Raw genomic sequence first — 16,812 nt, 5'->3', positions numbered from 1 at the left:
AACACATCACAGAAGGCATCAGCGAGCGTCTCCTGCTCATTCCTGTTCATTCACACCCGGCTTGCCAAGCTGGCTTCCCACCCACTCCAAAAAGAAAACACAAAGACAATAGCTCGGCCCACAAACACCAAGTGTGGAGGTTTTATGATTCGCGAATCACAGAGCTGCAAGGATTCAGACCTTCCCACCAACAGCTTGCTCTCTGGAAGTGCTGACAGCTTCCTGGGGGCTGGAGGAGCTGGGGTCCTGGGGTTCTGGTATCTAGCTAGGGGCAGGCACCTGGGGCCTGGCCCTATTACTCTACCTTGCTGTCCCTGTCTACGGGTATCATCCACTAGAGACTACATCCTGGAGGTGCCCACTCACCCCAAGGCACCTGTGGAGGTGGTAACTTGGGGAGACTGGGCAGAGGTACCTGTGTACCTCTGAGTGCCCAGGGCCAGGGTCCAACCCATCCCAAGGCAAGCTGCGTGCCTTGCCTGCCGGGTCTTTGGCAGTGATTGTCCATGCCCAAGCCAAGGCACGGACTAGTTTTAAAGCAAAACTGACAGAGGGAAGAACCATTAGGCACAGGGAGTCCTAACCTCTCCAATGAGGCCACAGGCCCTTCTGGCCATGACGTGGCAGGTCTTTAGACCCCTTCTCAGAATAATGTTTTAAGTGCACAGAACAAAATACAAACATAGATGAACCTTGAAAATATTACACTACATGAAAAAGGCCAGTCACAAAAATCTCAGAAAGATTCCATTTTGGCCGGGCACAGTGGCTCACTTTGTAACCTGTAACCCCAGCACTTTGGGAGGCGAAGGCAGGCGGATCACCTGAGGTCAGAAGTTCAAGGGCAGCCTGGGCAACATGGCAAAATCCTGTCTCTACTAAAAACACAAAAATTAGCTGGGCATGGTGGCGCACGCCTGTAGTCCCAGCGACTCGAGAGGCTGAGGCAGGGGAATGGCTTGAACCCAGGAGGCAGAGGTTGCAGTGAGCCGAGATTATGCCACTGCACTCCAGGCTGGGTGACAGAGTGAGACTCCGTTTCAAAAACAAGATTCCATTTCTATGAAATGTCCAGAACAGGCACATTTCTACAGACAGAAAGTAGATGTTGTGGTTGTCAGGGGCTGAGACTGGAGAAAGGGGGAATGTGGATAATTGCTAATGAGTATGAAGTCTCTTTTAAGGGGGACAAAAACATTCTAAAATTAGATTATGGTGATGGTGATGGTTGTACAACCCTGAAAATATATTTTAAAAACATGGAGTTGTATACTTTAATGAGTAAGTTGTATGGTACAGAAATTATATCTCAATAAAGCTGTTATAAAAATCAAGAAAATAAATACGATCACAAATACCAATCTTATTGAAATCTAGTTATCAAAATATTTTTTAAATGTTATAGCATAGTAATCTATGTGCCTTATCAGCATATTAAATCCCAAAATCCAGTGGGGTGTATTAACCACCTTAATTTAAAACTAGTGATGAGAACAAATGCCATTTCAAGATATCTGAAACAATGCTAATGTGATGTGGAGATATCTGTAATTGGAATTGGTGACAGGGTCAGCGATATGGCTAACCCACATTGGTGACAGGGTCAGCGATATGGCTAACCCACATTGGTGACGGGTCAGAGATAAGGCTAACCCACATTGGTGACGGGCCAGAGATATGGCTAACCTACATCGGTGACAGGGTCAGAGGTATGGCCAACCCACATTGGTGACAGGGTCAGAGATATGGCTAATCCATGTTGGTGACAGAGTCAGAGACGTAGCTAACTGGTTTTGTTGCCTGCCTTCCTAATTAGAGGAAATGCTACATTTCAGGTAGGATTGATAAAAATAAAGATGGACTTTTCTCCCCACCCAAGAAAACCAATCTTCAAATTCTATGCACAGAACCCTTGAGGAGCTTTGGGCCCCAGAAGAACCCTTGGGCTGGATGGAACCATTTCTACATCATCATGGAGGTAAGAAAAGGGGCAGCTGGTTCCCTCTCTACCTCATTGTCTTAAGCAGCCGAAAAGGATTCTTAGACTGTCTCAACTCTCACAGTTAAGGAATTTCAACCAGGAACTAAGATCCTAAAGTGAAATGTTAGAAAGGAGAAAATGACAGAAAACATCAGCCCCTCATACCAAGCCCTCAGAGCAGATGGACTGTGAACTGACTTTCATCACTTCCTGCTGTCTCTAAAGATGTTGACTCAGAGAGGCAAGTGTAGAAAGCTTGGATGAGCATGTGAAGCAGGTGAACTTTGTTTTAGCTGACACGCATCCCAACACCCCAACTCAAAAGATCCACCATGCCACATTTTCCAGCGCAGTCTTGATTTCCTGGTTCCTCTCAACATTCCCATCCCCCTCAAAGGCACTTGTCCTCATCAGACCACAAGTCCTAAATGGGATTGGAAATACATTCAGACAGTCCCATCCTCCCCTCTGAAGCTCTTCCCACCCTCAGCCTCCCAGGAGCAGCTGCTGGCAGCCCTAGAGCTGCCTCTCTCAGGAACCAGCATGGACTGGCTGTTCCTGCCTCATGCTCCTCTAGCAAGCACAGGAGGACAGAAGGTAGGCACCAGGGCCTCACAACATGACCTGCTACCACCCACCAAACAGACAGCTCTGTCCAGGCTGGTGCTCAGGACACAGCTGGTGGGGCAGAGAGTCAGGATAGACTGTAAGACCAGAGACCTCCCCTCCTCCATTTCTCTAGGCAGAACTGATGGTAAGACGTGATTTAAAGAGCAGGACTGATTATCAGTACAGCTTGAGAGGCCAGCAACTTGAAAATATACTCAATTCCCATTATTCACAGTAGCTATGTTCCATAGAGTTACCCGCAGATACTGAAGCAAGCAGTGCTCCTAAGGGAAATGCAGAGTTTGGTTCCTGAAAGCCTCGGGTTGCAACATTTTTGTCAACCAATCAATATATAAACTTGTTTTATGTGTTTTTCTGTTTAAAAGACACCTTACTGAATAAACAGATGGCTCTCAACTTACAATGGGGTCACGTCCTGATAAACCCAAGGTAGGTTGAAAATATCCTAAGTTGACAATGCATTCAATACACCTAACCTACCAAACACCATAGCTCAGCCTGCCTTCCACCTACCCAGACCACTTACATTAGCCTAGAGCTGGGCAAAATCATGAAATACAAAGCCTACTTTCTGATAGTGTTGAATATCTTATGTAATTTATAGACTATTGTACTGAAAGTGAAAAACAGAATGGTCCCACGGGTACTTAAAGGATGGTTTCTACTGAATGCATAGTGCTTTCACACCGTTGTAAAGTTGAAAAATCATAACTGGAATGAACCATCATAAGTCAGGAATCATCTGTACAGTGTTGATTCGTTAACACTGAACCAGTGGCACTAGAACACAAACCTGTATATAGTTTATCAGACACATATATTTTTCCCATAAGGCACATCACTGCCTTCTTACACTAGAAACACTAGACAGCACTTCCAAACAGTGAAACCACGAAGAAAAAGCACAAAACATGAAAATATGGCACTAAACAAATCACAAAAACCACGCTTATTTACACCAAGAGGGTGAAACAAGATGGCAGAGCATCCTTTTCAGCTGGGAACAGGCTCATTGGGTGACACATTTTCACCACTCTGCTGGTGTCCATGAGTTCTGATCTTCGGGTGACAAATTTCAGAGAGCAGGTGAATTTACAAATATGGAATCCACAAATAATGAGGATCCACTGAACATGGTTTAAGGACCTGGCAAAGACCATGAGGAGACTTACTAGGAAAACAGTCATTCATCAGCCTCAATGTTAATTAATCTGTACAAGGGCTCTTCACCTGGGGTGACAGAGGAAGCCCCTGACAGTCACTGGAGCTTCAAGGGATAGCTCCTGGGGGAATCTGTATACAAAATTATATTCAAAATTGTATGCAATTTTTTTTTTTTTTGGAAAGAGTCTTGCTGTGTTGCCCAGGCTAGAGTGCAGTGGTACCATCTCAGCTCACTGCAACCTCTGCCTCCTGGGTTCAAGCAATTCTTCCACCTCAACCACCCAAGTAGCTGGGATTACAGGCGTGCACCACCATACCCAGCTATTTTTTATAGTTTTAGTAGGGATGGCATTTCGCCATGTTACCAGGCTGGTCTTGAACTCCTGACCTCAAGTGATCTGCTCACTCGGACTTCGAAAGTGCTGAGATTACAGGCATGAGCCATTGTGCCCGGCCAAAACTGTATGCAAATTTTTGATAAGTATTTTATGGGGCTAAAATCCCATTTTCAACAGAATCTCAAGAGTTCAGTGCCCCTAAAAAGGTTAAGAACCAGTTTAATGTATGAATATTTTTCCCAATGCTCACTTGAATTTGATTGGGTTTTCTCTGGGGAAGGGAGAGTGCAGAGTAACCTAAAGATAATCAGTGAAATCAGCAACCTTTACGAGCAGCCAGAAGCCCCTCGTTTTGAGGACTAAGCGGACTCTGCCGGCAGCGGGGTGAGGAGTTACAGAAAAAGAAGTGCCTACGATATTAGGTTCGCAGGGTCACTTAGAAAAGTACTGGGAAGCCACTGTCCCACCTTTTTTATCAGCCCGCCTCAAAAACTCAGAATGGTGGCAGAAAGGCATATTAGCCTCCTTTACTACTGCAACAAATGACTATAAACAGTGGTTTAAGCAGCACAGACTCATGGCCTTACAGTTCTGCACTCAGAATTCTGAAATGGGTTTCGCTGGGCTGAAAGGAAGGTGTCGGCAGGCCTGCATCTGCTCTGAAGGCTGCAGGAGAAAATCCATTTACTTGTCTCTCGCAGCTCCCAGAGGCTGCCTGCATTCCTTGGCTCTCGGCTCCTTCCTTCTTCTTCAAATTCAGCAATTGCAGCAATCAGATCCCTGCTTCCATCCTCCTATTTCCTTCCCTCTCCCTGCCTGGCCTCCCTCTTCCAGCTTTTAAGGACCCTGTAAGTGCAATGGACTCATCCAGATCATCCAGGATAATGCCTCCTCTTAAGGTCCTGATCACATCTGCAAAGTCCTCCTGCCATGTAAGTGCCACATTCACAGCTTGGGAAAGAGGACATGGGCCTTCCAGCCCACAGGTCTCCTGCCTCTGCTCACACACTGATGAAGGGTGAGGAGGAGAAGGAGGCATCCTTTCCCCCAGCATCTGCTTGGAGGCAATGCCAAACCCACTGGTAAGGCACTCAGACTATGTCACACACCTACAGGGCCCTCCTGGGAGGCGGGCCTATGAAACCCCAACTTCACAGGCAGAATCAAAGGCCATGTGCATTGCCAAATGTCTTCCCCCAGCCTTCAGGTACTGCAGACAGGGCTGGAGAGAGGTGAATCAGCAGTTCTCAGTGCTCCATCTCAGTAGATAAGCTGACAAATGCAATAAAATAATTATGACACCAAAAATACCTATTTCAACCCTAGCAGCTTTACAAAGCCTTGAAACAGAACCTGTAAGCCCTGGTATGATCCGGGTCTGACTTTGTGAACCGTGAAACAAGGAGACCTTTGTGCATTCATTCAACTATGCAAATAAGCCTGACCAAATAAAACAAAATGACAGGAAATTGCTAAACAAAGTGTTGTGGCCAAATCCACACTTGAGGGGTGGGAAGATGACCCTGGGAGAAGCTATGCAAACAAAAGTGACCCCTTGCCCTGGTGCATTACAGATGACAGGCGTGGACTTTACATCCCTGTCACTGGGAAAATTAAGCACGAGTAAAAACACGACTTTCTATCCTCATATTTTAAAAACAAACAAACAAAACCCAACAGCACCACCTTGTCCCATTCCAATGCTGTCAATTATTGACTCCTTGAGAAAAATAACTTCACCTCTGACTTATACAATACGGGAGCTCAAATCAGGCCTTGACCATGGTGGACAGAAAAATCACGAGAAGATGTTTCTCCACCATGAACAGACTCACTGTAAACAAACTGGGAGGCCCTAGGCAGCAGAACTTCATTCTCTTCTGGGTCCAGAGGCCAGAGAGCTGAAATCCAGGCATCAGCAGGGCTCCTCTGATACCTGGAGCCAGGACCCGCCTTACCTCGCCCTGCGTCTGGTGTTTGCTGCTTGTCCTGTCCTTGGCATTCCTTGCCTATGGCTTCCTCAATCCAGGCCCTGCCTCAGTTGTCACGTGGCAATTCTCTCCCCATATGTCCCCTCATTGTTATGTGGCCATCCTCTCCCCGCATGGTGTCCCCCAGTTGTCACGTGGCCATCCTCTCATGTGTCCCCCCGCCATTATGTGGCCATTCTCTGTGTGTCCCTCCACCATTATGTGACCATTCTCTCCCCATGTGTCCCCCCATCATGACATGGCCATCCTTTCCCTATATGTCCTCCCATCATCATGTGGCCATTCCCTCCCCACGTGTTCCCTGTCATCACAAGGCCATCCTCTCCCCATGTGTCCCTCCACCATCACGTGGCCATCCTATCCCAATATGTCCCCCCCATCATCACATGGCCATCCTCTCCCCACGTGTCCCTCCATTGTCACGTGGCCAGCCCTCTCCCCATGTGTCCCTCCATCATCACGTGGCTATCTTCTTAGAACAGCAGTCACAATGGATTAAGGGCCCACCCTACTCCAGTATAACTTCATCTCAGCATTATAACTGCAACAACCCTATCTCCAAATAAGATCCCCTTCTGAGGTCCCGGGGGTTAGGACTTCAACATATCCTTTTGGAGGACACAATTCAGCTCAAACACTTGGTCATCTTTTCACTTAGTGGGCCTGTCCTTTTAAAGCCTGACTGCCCCATCGACCGTCTCTCCAGTAAGCTTCCTTTATTCCTGCAGTGCCTTCACCTCCAAGTCCTACCCTGACCCTTCTGATGTATCAGGAGCACACACCCCACCCCAGGAGGCAGGGGCCTGGCAGCCTCATTGCCCACCTCTAGCACTCCCAGAGGCCTGGCTTCCCAGGAGGTTGGTTCCAGAGTCACCCCACGCCCTACTTGCCCCCAAACAACTGTATTTTCTCAATTAGGTTTGAAGGAAGAAGAAATCCTTTTTGCTCACCAAAATGGAGGTGACAACACGGATGTCTACACACACCAGGAAGGTAACAAATGAATCTGGCCAGGCATGGTGGCTTGCACCTGCAATCCTAGCACTTTGGGAGGCCAGGGCAGGAGGACTGCTTCAGCCCAGGAGTTCAAGACCAGCCTGGGCAACACAGTGAGACTCCGTCCCTACGAAAATTTTTTTTATAAGTAATCAGGCATGGTGGTGGGAACCTGTGGTCCCAGCTACTTGGGAGGCTGAGATAGGAGGACTGCTTGAGCCCAGGAGGTCAAGACTGCAGTGAGCTGTGATTGTACCACTACCCTGTCTCAAAAACAAATAAACAACACAATGAAGCTGCTGGAAGGGCTTTATGTGAGCAGAGAACACACACCAGCCAGGTGCCAGTCATGCCCACCAGCCCAGTACTGCCAGGCTGCAGCATTTCCAGGAGACAGGGCACTCCAGACCTTCCAGTGCTGGCAACCATCCCCATTTATTTTAAGCACTGCGTGGGCTGAAAGCACACCTCTGCAGACTGGATTTGGCCTGCCCATTTGCAACTTCCGTCCCCCCTTTCTCGATAATCTCAGAAATAGACAGACTCTTCCTATCTCCCACGCTTTTAGTTGCATTTCCTGTAAGTTTTTCCACATGAGAATATCTTTGCTTGCCCTCTGGCTGGCCACAAATTTCTGGCCTTTTGAAGAAAGCCCTCCCTTCTACCTTCTCAGCCCCCTTCCTTGACCCCTCTTGCCAGAGATTTGGCCACTGGCCCAGTGGACACATCTTCATGCCTTCTGTGGCTGGCACCCTTCCAGGCACAGAGACACTGCAGTGAACCAAACAGATGGAAACCATCCAGCATTTGGCAGTGGCCAAGAGGAACAGGAGGAATGAATGGATGAGTGATGGCAGGGGGTGCAGACCGAGGTGGGGTGGGAGGCTGGGGTGGGGGCACTGCCGAGAAACAGCCAGGAAGGTGTGGGCGCTGTTCGAGCTTCCTGCCAGGGTGGACAGATAAGATCAATAAGTGCAATATAGACAGTGACACGAGGGGAGCAGAAAAAGTGAGCAGGGAGTAGGGGACGAATAGTGGGGAAGGGGAAGTGACATTTTAGATGGTGTCATCTCAGAAGGCCTCATTGCAAGGGTGACATCTGAATACGGACCTGAAGGAAGCCAGAGAGACAGCTGCATGGAGAGCGGAGGAACACTGTAGGCCCAGAAGGGCACGTGCAAAGGTCCTGCGGCAGAAGCACTCCTGACCTGTGCAAGCCCCAGCAAGGTGGGCAGTGTGACTGAAGGTTCACGGAGGAAGTGGAGTGGGGAACACACTGCACAGAAGTTTGAGGTCACAAAAAGGTTTTGGGTGTCACTCTGAGTGCCACTGCAGGGGTCTGAGGTTCATCCTGCCTGCTATGTTGAGAACTGACTCTACAGGAACAAGGAGAGAAGGAAGGAGACCAGTTAGGAGGTGCTAGCGCCAGCTGGGCAAGAGAGAACTCTAGCCTGAACCAGGGCACAGCAATGGAAGAGCTGAAGAACAGTCCAATTCTGGAGACAGACAGACAGACAGACACACACACACACACACACACACACACACACACACACACACACACATGCTTTTTAGTTGTGGAACTTTCCAAAGAAAAGTAGGATGACATAATAAACCCTTGTACCCTCATTATCACATACCCACCAGCTCCACCTGCTCCCAACCCACGCCCAGGCTACCCACTGTCCTATACCTTAGATCAGCTCAACTCAAAACGGGCTCCTCAGACCAGCAGCACCAAGTATTAGAAATACCTTACAGGGCCCACCCCCCGCCTTGTGAATCAGAAGCTCTGGGCTCAAGACCTAGAAAGCTGTTTTAATGAGCCACCCAGGGGACTTGAATGCATGCCAAAGCTTGAGAAGCACTGCCCTAGGTTATTTTGAGTAAATTCCAGGCATCATATTATTTCATCTATAAATATTTCAGTAAGAATCGGGAAAAGATAAGAGTTCTTTTAAAAAACACAACCATGGCCAGACGTGGTGGTTCATGCCTGTAATCCCAGCACTTTGGGAGGCTAAGGGGAATGGATCACCTGAGGTCAGGAGTTCAAGACCAGCCTGACCAACATGGTGAAACTCCATGTTACTCTCCACAATAGAGGTGACAAAGCAGATGTCTACACACACCAGGCAGATAACAAATGAAGCTAGCTAGGCATGGTAGCTCCCTCCCTGTAATCCCAGCACTTTAGGAGGCCAGAGCAGGAGGACTGGCTGAGCCCAGGAGTTCAAGACCAGACTGGGCAACATGGTGAGATTCCATCCCTACAAAAATTTTTTTTGTAATTACCCAGGCGCGGTGGTGGGAGCCTGTGGTCCTGGCTACTTGGGAGGCTGAGACAGGAGGATTGCTTGAGCCCAAGAGGTCAAGACTACAGTGAGCTGTGATCACACCACTACCCTGTTTTAGTCTCTACTAAAATACAAAATTAGCCGGGTGTGGTGGTGCATGCCTGTAATCCCAGCTACTCAGGAGGCTGAGGCAGGAAAATTGCTTAAACCTGGGAGGCGGAGGTTGCAGTGAGCCAAGATCACGCCACTGCATTCTAGCCTGGGTGACAACAGCGAAACTCCATCTAAACAAAACAAAACAAAACAAAACAAAACACAACCGCAATACCATTATCACATCTAAAAAGAAGTTGCCAGCAATTCCTCAACATCATCGCATATCTGGGTATATTTTGAAGGTGGAAACACGGACAGATTGGCTATGGGATATGAGAGAAAGACAGGGTTCAAGGATGATGCCATGTTCATTGCCTGAACAATGGAAGGGATGGAGTGGCCCTGGCATGACAGCAAAGACTGAGAGGACAAGTCTGGGCAGAGCATTGGCTGGGACCAGACATGCTGTGGCTCTGTTGCAGCCCCGCGTGGAGGCTGAGGACAGAGCTCTGCAAGTCTAGAGTCCAGCAGAGAAGTCTGGTTGGAAAGATCCCCCAGGCGTCCCCAGCAGACAGAGTTATTTGCAATCATGAGGCTGGGTGTGGTGGCTCCCACCTCTAATCCCAGCACTTTGGGAGGCTGAGGTGGGAGGATCACTTGAGCTCAGGAGTTCAAGAACAACCTGGGCAACATAGGGAGACTCCATCTCTAAAAATATAATAAAATATATTAATCGGGCAAGGTGCGCACACCTGTGGTCCCAGCATCTTCAGAGGCTGAGGTGAGAGGATCATCTGAACCGGGGAGGTGGAGGCTGCAGTGAGCCATGATTGTGCTACTGCAATCCAGCCTGGTTGACAGAGTGAGATACTGTCTCAAAAATAAATAGATCGGTGCCATGGCTCATGCCTGTAATCCCAGCACTTTGGGAGACTGAGGTGAGTGGATCACCTGAGGTTAGGAGTTCAAGACCAGCCTGGCCAGCATGGTGAAACCCCACCTCCACTAAAAATACAAAAATTAGCCGGGTGTGGTGGCACACGCCTGTAATCACAGCTACTTGGGAGGCTGAGGCAGGAGAATCACTGGAACCCAGGAGGCGGAGGTCGCAGTGAGCCAAGATTGCACCACTGCACTCCAGCCAGGGTGACAGAGCGAGACTCTGTCTCAAACAACAACAACAAAAATTAGCTGGAAGTGATGGCGTGCACCTATAATCCCAGCAATAAAATAAAATAATCATGAGGTTGGAGGGGATCCCCTAGGGAGTGAGTGGGGGGCACCGACTTCTGGGTGCAGCATGTTTGAAGGTCAGGGTGGACTGAGAAGTGACCAAGAAGATGCAACAAAACTCAGCAGTGTGTGGCATCCTGGCAGCCAGGAGAAGAAAGCGTTTCAAGAAAGCAAGAGTGGTCAGCAGGTCAGAGGCTGCTGCTGTGTCTATAATCTGAGGACTGAGGACTGATCACTTTAGTTAGGCATTGGCGACTCAGAGAGGAAGTTTCAGGAAAGTTGAGGAGCAAAAACCTGAATGGGGAGGGAGAGAGAAAATGGAGACAGTGGGGACAGACGATTCTCTGAGAATTTCCTCATACACATGTGAGTGTGCATGTGTGTACGCATGTGTGTGTGCGTGTGCATATGTGCACATGTGTGTGTGGAGAGCAGAGAAATGGAGAGGCTGTTGGAGAGGGAAGTGGGTCAAAAGATTTATCTAGGACAGGGGAATTTACACCAAGCTTGTGTGCTGGCAGAAATGAGCCAGGAGAGAGATAAGGACTGATATAGCTGAGAGAGAGGTCAGGACCGATGCGGAAGTGGCAGGAGCAGGGAGCTACCAAAGCCACGCCCTGGAGCAGGCCACAGGTATCTGTGCACAGGTGGCGCTGGTCTCAAACGCAGACAGTGCACCGTGGGTAGCAGATGGGAAGGCGGACAGATGTGGTGGGCAGGTAGCAGTGGTGCAGGGAACCAGTGGGAATTCTCTTCCGGTGGCTTCAAATTTTTGGGTGGAATGAAAGAGGACCAGGCCGTCAGCTACAAGTGAGGTAGGGGAGGAGGCACGCAGAGCTGAGGAAAGGGGAGGGTGGAGTTGCCGTCCGGGAGGGTGGGGGAGCGGACAGAGCACAGAAATGGCTAAGGTTTCACCAGGTGGGGAGGACCCAGCAAGAGAGGCGGGCGGGGAGGGTGAGTGCAAGGCAGGGCTGGTCACTGACACGGCAGAGGGAAGGCATGAGACAGGTGAGGGGCTGTAAGAAGGCCACGGGTTCTAAGGGTTGCCATCCCAGTGGGGTCAAAGGTCACCGGGGGCCGGGCATGGTGGCTCACGCCTCTAATCCCAGCACCTTGGGAGGCCAAGGTGGGCGGATCACAAGGTCAGGAGATCGAGACCATTCTGGCTAACATGGTGAAACCTCGTCTCTATTAAAAATACAAAAAATTAGCCGGGTGTGGTGGCGGGCGCCTATAGTCCCAGCTACTCGGGGGTCTGAGGCAGGAGAATGGCGTAAACCTGGGAGGCGGAGCTTGCAGTGAGCTGAGATGGCACCACTGCACTCCAGCCTGGGCGAAAGAGCGAGACTCAGTCTCAAAAAAAAAAAAAACAAAAAAGTCATCGGGACTGGGAATTGCAGGATGAGTGACAAGGTGAAAGTGGAAAATGAACAGTGGGATGTTTGAGACAGACGCTGGAGGGTCGGGGCGTAGCGTGTGAGCGAGTGGCTGCAGGGGTAGGGTCACTCACTGGAGGACAGTTGGTCCTCCGAAGGATCAACGTGGCCACTGAAGGCACCAAGAACAAGGCCGGACTCATAGTGAGAAATGAGAGAGAGAAAGAAGGAAAACTCGCCAAGGAACCAGGCGACTGCTGAAACGAGGGGCAGTGGGGGACGCAGTCTCGTGGTGTTACTGGAAAGGGGTCCCGATCCAGACCCCAAGAGAAGTTCTTAGATCTCATGCAAGAAACAATTCAGGGCGAGTTCATAAAGTGAAAGCAAGTTTATTAGGAAAGTAAAGGAATAAAAGAATGGCACTTTATTGGCAGAGCAGCAACATGAGCTGCTGGTTGCCCATTTTTATGATTATTTCTTGACGATATGCTAAACAAGGGGTGGATTATTCATTTCTGGGAAAGGGGTGGGCAATTCCCAGGAACTGAGGGTTCTTCCCCTTTTTAGAGCATATAGGGTAACTTCCTGATGTTGCCATGGCATTTGTAAACTGTCATGGTGCTGGTGGGAGTGTCTCTTAGCATGCTAATACATTATAATTAGTGTATAATGAGCAGTGAGTATGACCAGAGGTCACTTTCATTATCATTTAGGTTTTGGTGGGTTTTGGCCGGCTTCTTTACCACAACCTGTTTTAGCAGTAAGGTCTTTATGGCCTGTATCTTGTGCTGACCTCTTATCTCATCCTGTGGCTAAGAATGCCTAACCTCCTGGGAATGCAGCCCGGCAGGTCTCAGACCCATTTTACCCAGCCCCATTCAAGATGGAGTCACTCTGGTTCACGCGCCTCTGATAATGGTGCGTGGGGTCAAGGGTTAACTGAGCTGTTTCCCTTTTGGCAACAGAATTTGATTGTGGGTTGACTTTCTAGTCCTGTTTCCCTGGTAACCTGAGAAAGTTGTCTATGCTACTTGAACAACATGGCTTATGATAAAAATAAATAATGGATGGGGCTTGTGGAGGCTTAAGGAATAGGCTTATTCTTGGAGGAGGCTGGGGAACTCCCCGTCTCCAGCCCCAGTGGTCCAAGGGTGTGGAAGAGAAACAGCCACCGCTTGAGAGGCTCCCAAGGAAACCATAGTTTGTCCCACAGCACAGCAAATGGGGCTCGTGGATTCTGGGTCCCAAAGCAGAGCTCTGTGGGACAGACCATCCCGAGGCAGAGGCTGGTCTCAGTAGCAGTGGTGTACTGCTCTGCGTGAGAGCTCTGGTCACCCAGAGCCAGTCCAGCTCAGTAACCAAGCAAACCACATGCTCTTCTTTCTTGAATAATATTTTCCGCAATAACATGCCATAAGGAAATGCCAACGAAGCCCAGCCCACAGGTCAGAAAAATAAGGAGGTCATTTGACAATGCAGATAGCCTGAGACTGAGGTAGCATTTGTGGCCACATTCTTGGACATGACATGAAACCATCTTCTCGTATTTCTGGGTCTCAGGAGGCCAAAGTCTCCTTCATGTGTTAATTCGTAGCTCAGTTCTGACTGACTGGTGGCTGCTCCTTCCAGAGTTACCAGTTTTGGAGCTGAAGCAGCTCTTCAGAAAGACAATGGTTTTCCCAAGGCAGAGCAAGGCTGCAGGCTGGTTGCTAAGCAAAGGGGGAATCAAAACATCTGTCTGAAACAGAAGCTGTGAGGCAAGACAAAGCCAACTGGCAGAGACACATCAGCTGGCTAAGGGACTCTCCTGTCCTCCCACTGCTGCTCCCTCACCAAAAAGTCCAGGCCACATGAAAGAGCCACGGAGTGAGGGGACACTCAGAACACATCACTCTCAGCGAATGCACAACCTCCCACCAACGCCGTGCCCACGTCACAACCCAGCCAGAGAAAATACAAGAAAGTTTGGTTTCCTGCAGTCAGAGCCAGAAACCCATCTGTGGGGAGGGTGAGCCCTCCCCTTCCCCCAGCACTTTCCACACCCCTCCCTGCACTGAGCCACGGCCAAAGAGGGAGGCCAGCTCCCCTAACAAGGGGGCTTGAGCACAGGACTGGCCACTGAGTCTTTGTAGTTCAGTTTTTTCCTTAAAATAAGAAATCCAGAAAAATAGTTTACACCTTAAAAAGCCAGGCCCAGTGCCAGACATGCCTTGGGCAGAGCCAGTGACAGGGCCCAGCACGATGGGCAGCTCCTTACACTTCGGGATGAGGCAGAACAGGCAGGGCTGGGCTGTGTTTTCACTGGGCTTGGTAGCCCTCGACCCTCCTACCCAACAGGCAACAAGAAAGAAGCACAAAAATACCCATTTCTCTCCAAGTGTGTGCACCTTCTCTTCTGACAAGAGGGAGGGGTGGAGCAATGTTTCCCAGCCACCAGGGAAGTCCCAGAGCGGGGCTTCCATGTCGCACTGCCTTGCACAATCACCCCTAATTAGGTCCTAACAAATTAGGTCCTGCGGCTGCAGGTTCTGATCCTGGCTACCTTTCCAATTTCGTCACTCACTTCTTCCTGAACCTGCCAAACCAGTTCCTCGGTTCCTCCCCAGCTCTTCTTCCTCTCTCAGGTGATTCCTCTTGGGAAGGCTCCTCCCACCTCAGGGCCACCTCCCTATTTCCACATGAGCATGAACATACTCACGTACTCCTCTAGAAGTCATGTGGTGTGACCCATGTATGCCTCCTTTTGCTACGAGATCCAGGAAGGAGCCCGGCTTTGGGAACTGAGGGAGCCTAAGCGGGGAAGCCACACACCCTGTCACACTTCAATTTCACCACTCAACAAAGGGTCTAGATGCCCACTGTGTGCCAGGCATGGTTCTAGGAGAAAAACAGGCAGTGAGGAAGGAATATGATGAGAACAGAGCCATCAGAGAATAAGAGAAGCCAAGTGAAGAAAATGCTTCCAGAAGCAGGTGTGATCATCTGGGGGATGCTGTTGGATGGAAGGCTGAGCAGCCAAAAGTTCCTGGGGGCCTTGAGGAAAGGTTTCAGAAGAGTGGGGGACAGAGCCTGGCTGGAGCCACTTCAAGGGAGACTGGAAGGAGGGAAGGTATGTAGACGACCTCGTCGCATGGGAAAACCAAGAGATGAGGTGGGGGCCAGGGTCAAGAGAGGGTTTCTTAATGTGAGCCATGACAGCCTGTTGGTATAATGGTGCAAATGACCGAGTTAGGAAGGAAAGGGGGAAACTGCAGGAGCGAGGTCTTAAAAGATGAGAGGGGACAGGGTCAGTGGGCTGGGGGGGCAGGGAGAGCCTGGGAGGCTGTCCACAGTACCGGAGCCAGGGAGTGGGTGCGGGGGCTATTGAAAGTTCTTAGTTACCTCCATTTTCCCAGAGAAATAGGAAGCAAAATCATCAGGTGTGAGGGGGATGAGATGTCAAAGGCTTGAGGATGTGAAATAGTCATCCTGGAGGCCAGATGGCTGGGGAAATACAGGAAGATTTTTTGATTCCACACAGCCCTGGAAATCCTTTATGAAGTCTCACAGAACAGTCAATATTGCTGTTTTTCTCTCCAGCCACATTTAGCAACACGAGTGCATGCAGGGTGTAGAGGAGGGCAGGAGAGGGCTAGAGTCACTAAGAGCTGGGGATGCTGCCGACAGGTATGCAGCAGAGGGAACGGAGCAGAAAAAAGGGCAGCGGGAGGACGGTGAGTGAGAGGTCAACAGAGCAGGTGGGTGGGCCTCCCCGTGACCTCACCCAGACAGGGGGAGACAGACCCAGTGAGCAGGGAACTCAGCTTCCCAATGAATGGAGAGGTGTGGCCAAGGAGGAAGATGGATTCCAAACGGTCCCTCTTAGAGAGGGAAGAGGAACCATGGCCCGAAGTAGCACTGCAGGAGAGGGACAGGGACAGGGTGCCTACCCTGCCTCCACCACCACTCCCAAGGACAGCAGAGCAGTCTCAAGAGAAGCCCCAGCTTGAGGGGAGTGCGTGCTGTAAGAGAAGCGTTCAAAGAAGAGGCCGACCACGGTGGGGGTAGGTCGGGGGTGGTGGAGGTTGTGCTTATTGAAGACAAGATAGACACAGTTCCAGAAGGCTGGGGAGTGGGGGGAAGAGTTGATCAACTTACTAAAAGTCAGCTCCTACTCCACATTTCAATCCAGAATCCAGAAAACAGGCCAAAATTCATTTTTCAGGACCCTCTGATTTATTTGTTGTTGTTTGACGAGAAAATGAGCATGCGTTAGGGACGCACTGGGACTTGTTTGCTCACCTGGGTTAAAGGGGCGACCAGACGGCCTGCTGAGCCCCAGGCTCTCAGGAGCCTCTGAACACCAGGACACGTGGTCCAAGAAAGACGAAGGAACAAACAGCCAAATCCAGCTCTGAGTAAACACATTGATTCTGCTTCCTTATTCACAGCCCCACACGCGGCACATCTCGGGCACATATGGTTTGTGACTCTCTGGCTTTTTCCATACGTGCCTGCTCTTAGGAACTGAGGCCCTGTCTATCACCAGGGGAAAACAGCATACTATGTTTTACAAAAGGGCAGAAGAAACCTTCTCAAATGACCCTAGTTACCGTCATTCCGTGGATTTGGAAACAGCTTCTTCCACTTTCCCAGTGGCTTGCTGTACCTAGAATTAGCTGCTGCCTCAAAAAATAAATAAATAAATAAATAAATAAATAAATAAATAAA

At 49.6% G+C, this 16,812-nt stretch overlaps 1 protein-coding gene across 1 annotated transcript in view; it reads right to left on the bottom strand.

The window, feature by feature from the left end:
* SYNJ2 (synaptojanin 2) overlaps window positions 1-16,812 on the bottom strand; it is a 125,933-nt gene that overhangs the window by 86,294 nt on the left and 22,827 nt on the right. The gene's annotated exons all lie outside the window — the stretch shown is intronic.

The sequence above is a fragment of the Rhinopithecus bieti genome, unplaced genomic scaffold (assembly GCF_001698545.2).
Source record: "Rhinopithecus bieti isolate Rb0 unplaced genomic scaffold, ASM169854v2 scaffold_18548, whole genome shotgun sequence".
Lineage (NCBI taxonomy): Eukaryota > Metazoa > Chordata > Mammalia > Primates > Cercopithecidae > Rhinopithecus > Rhinopithecus bieti.
Note: the sequence above shows the minus strand (reverse complement) of the source record. Positions and strands in the feature narration are given on the sequence as shown.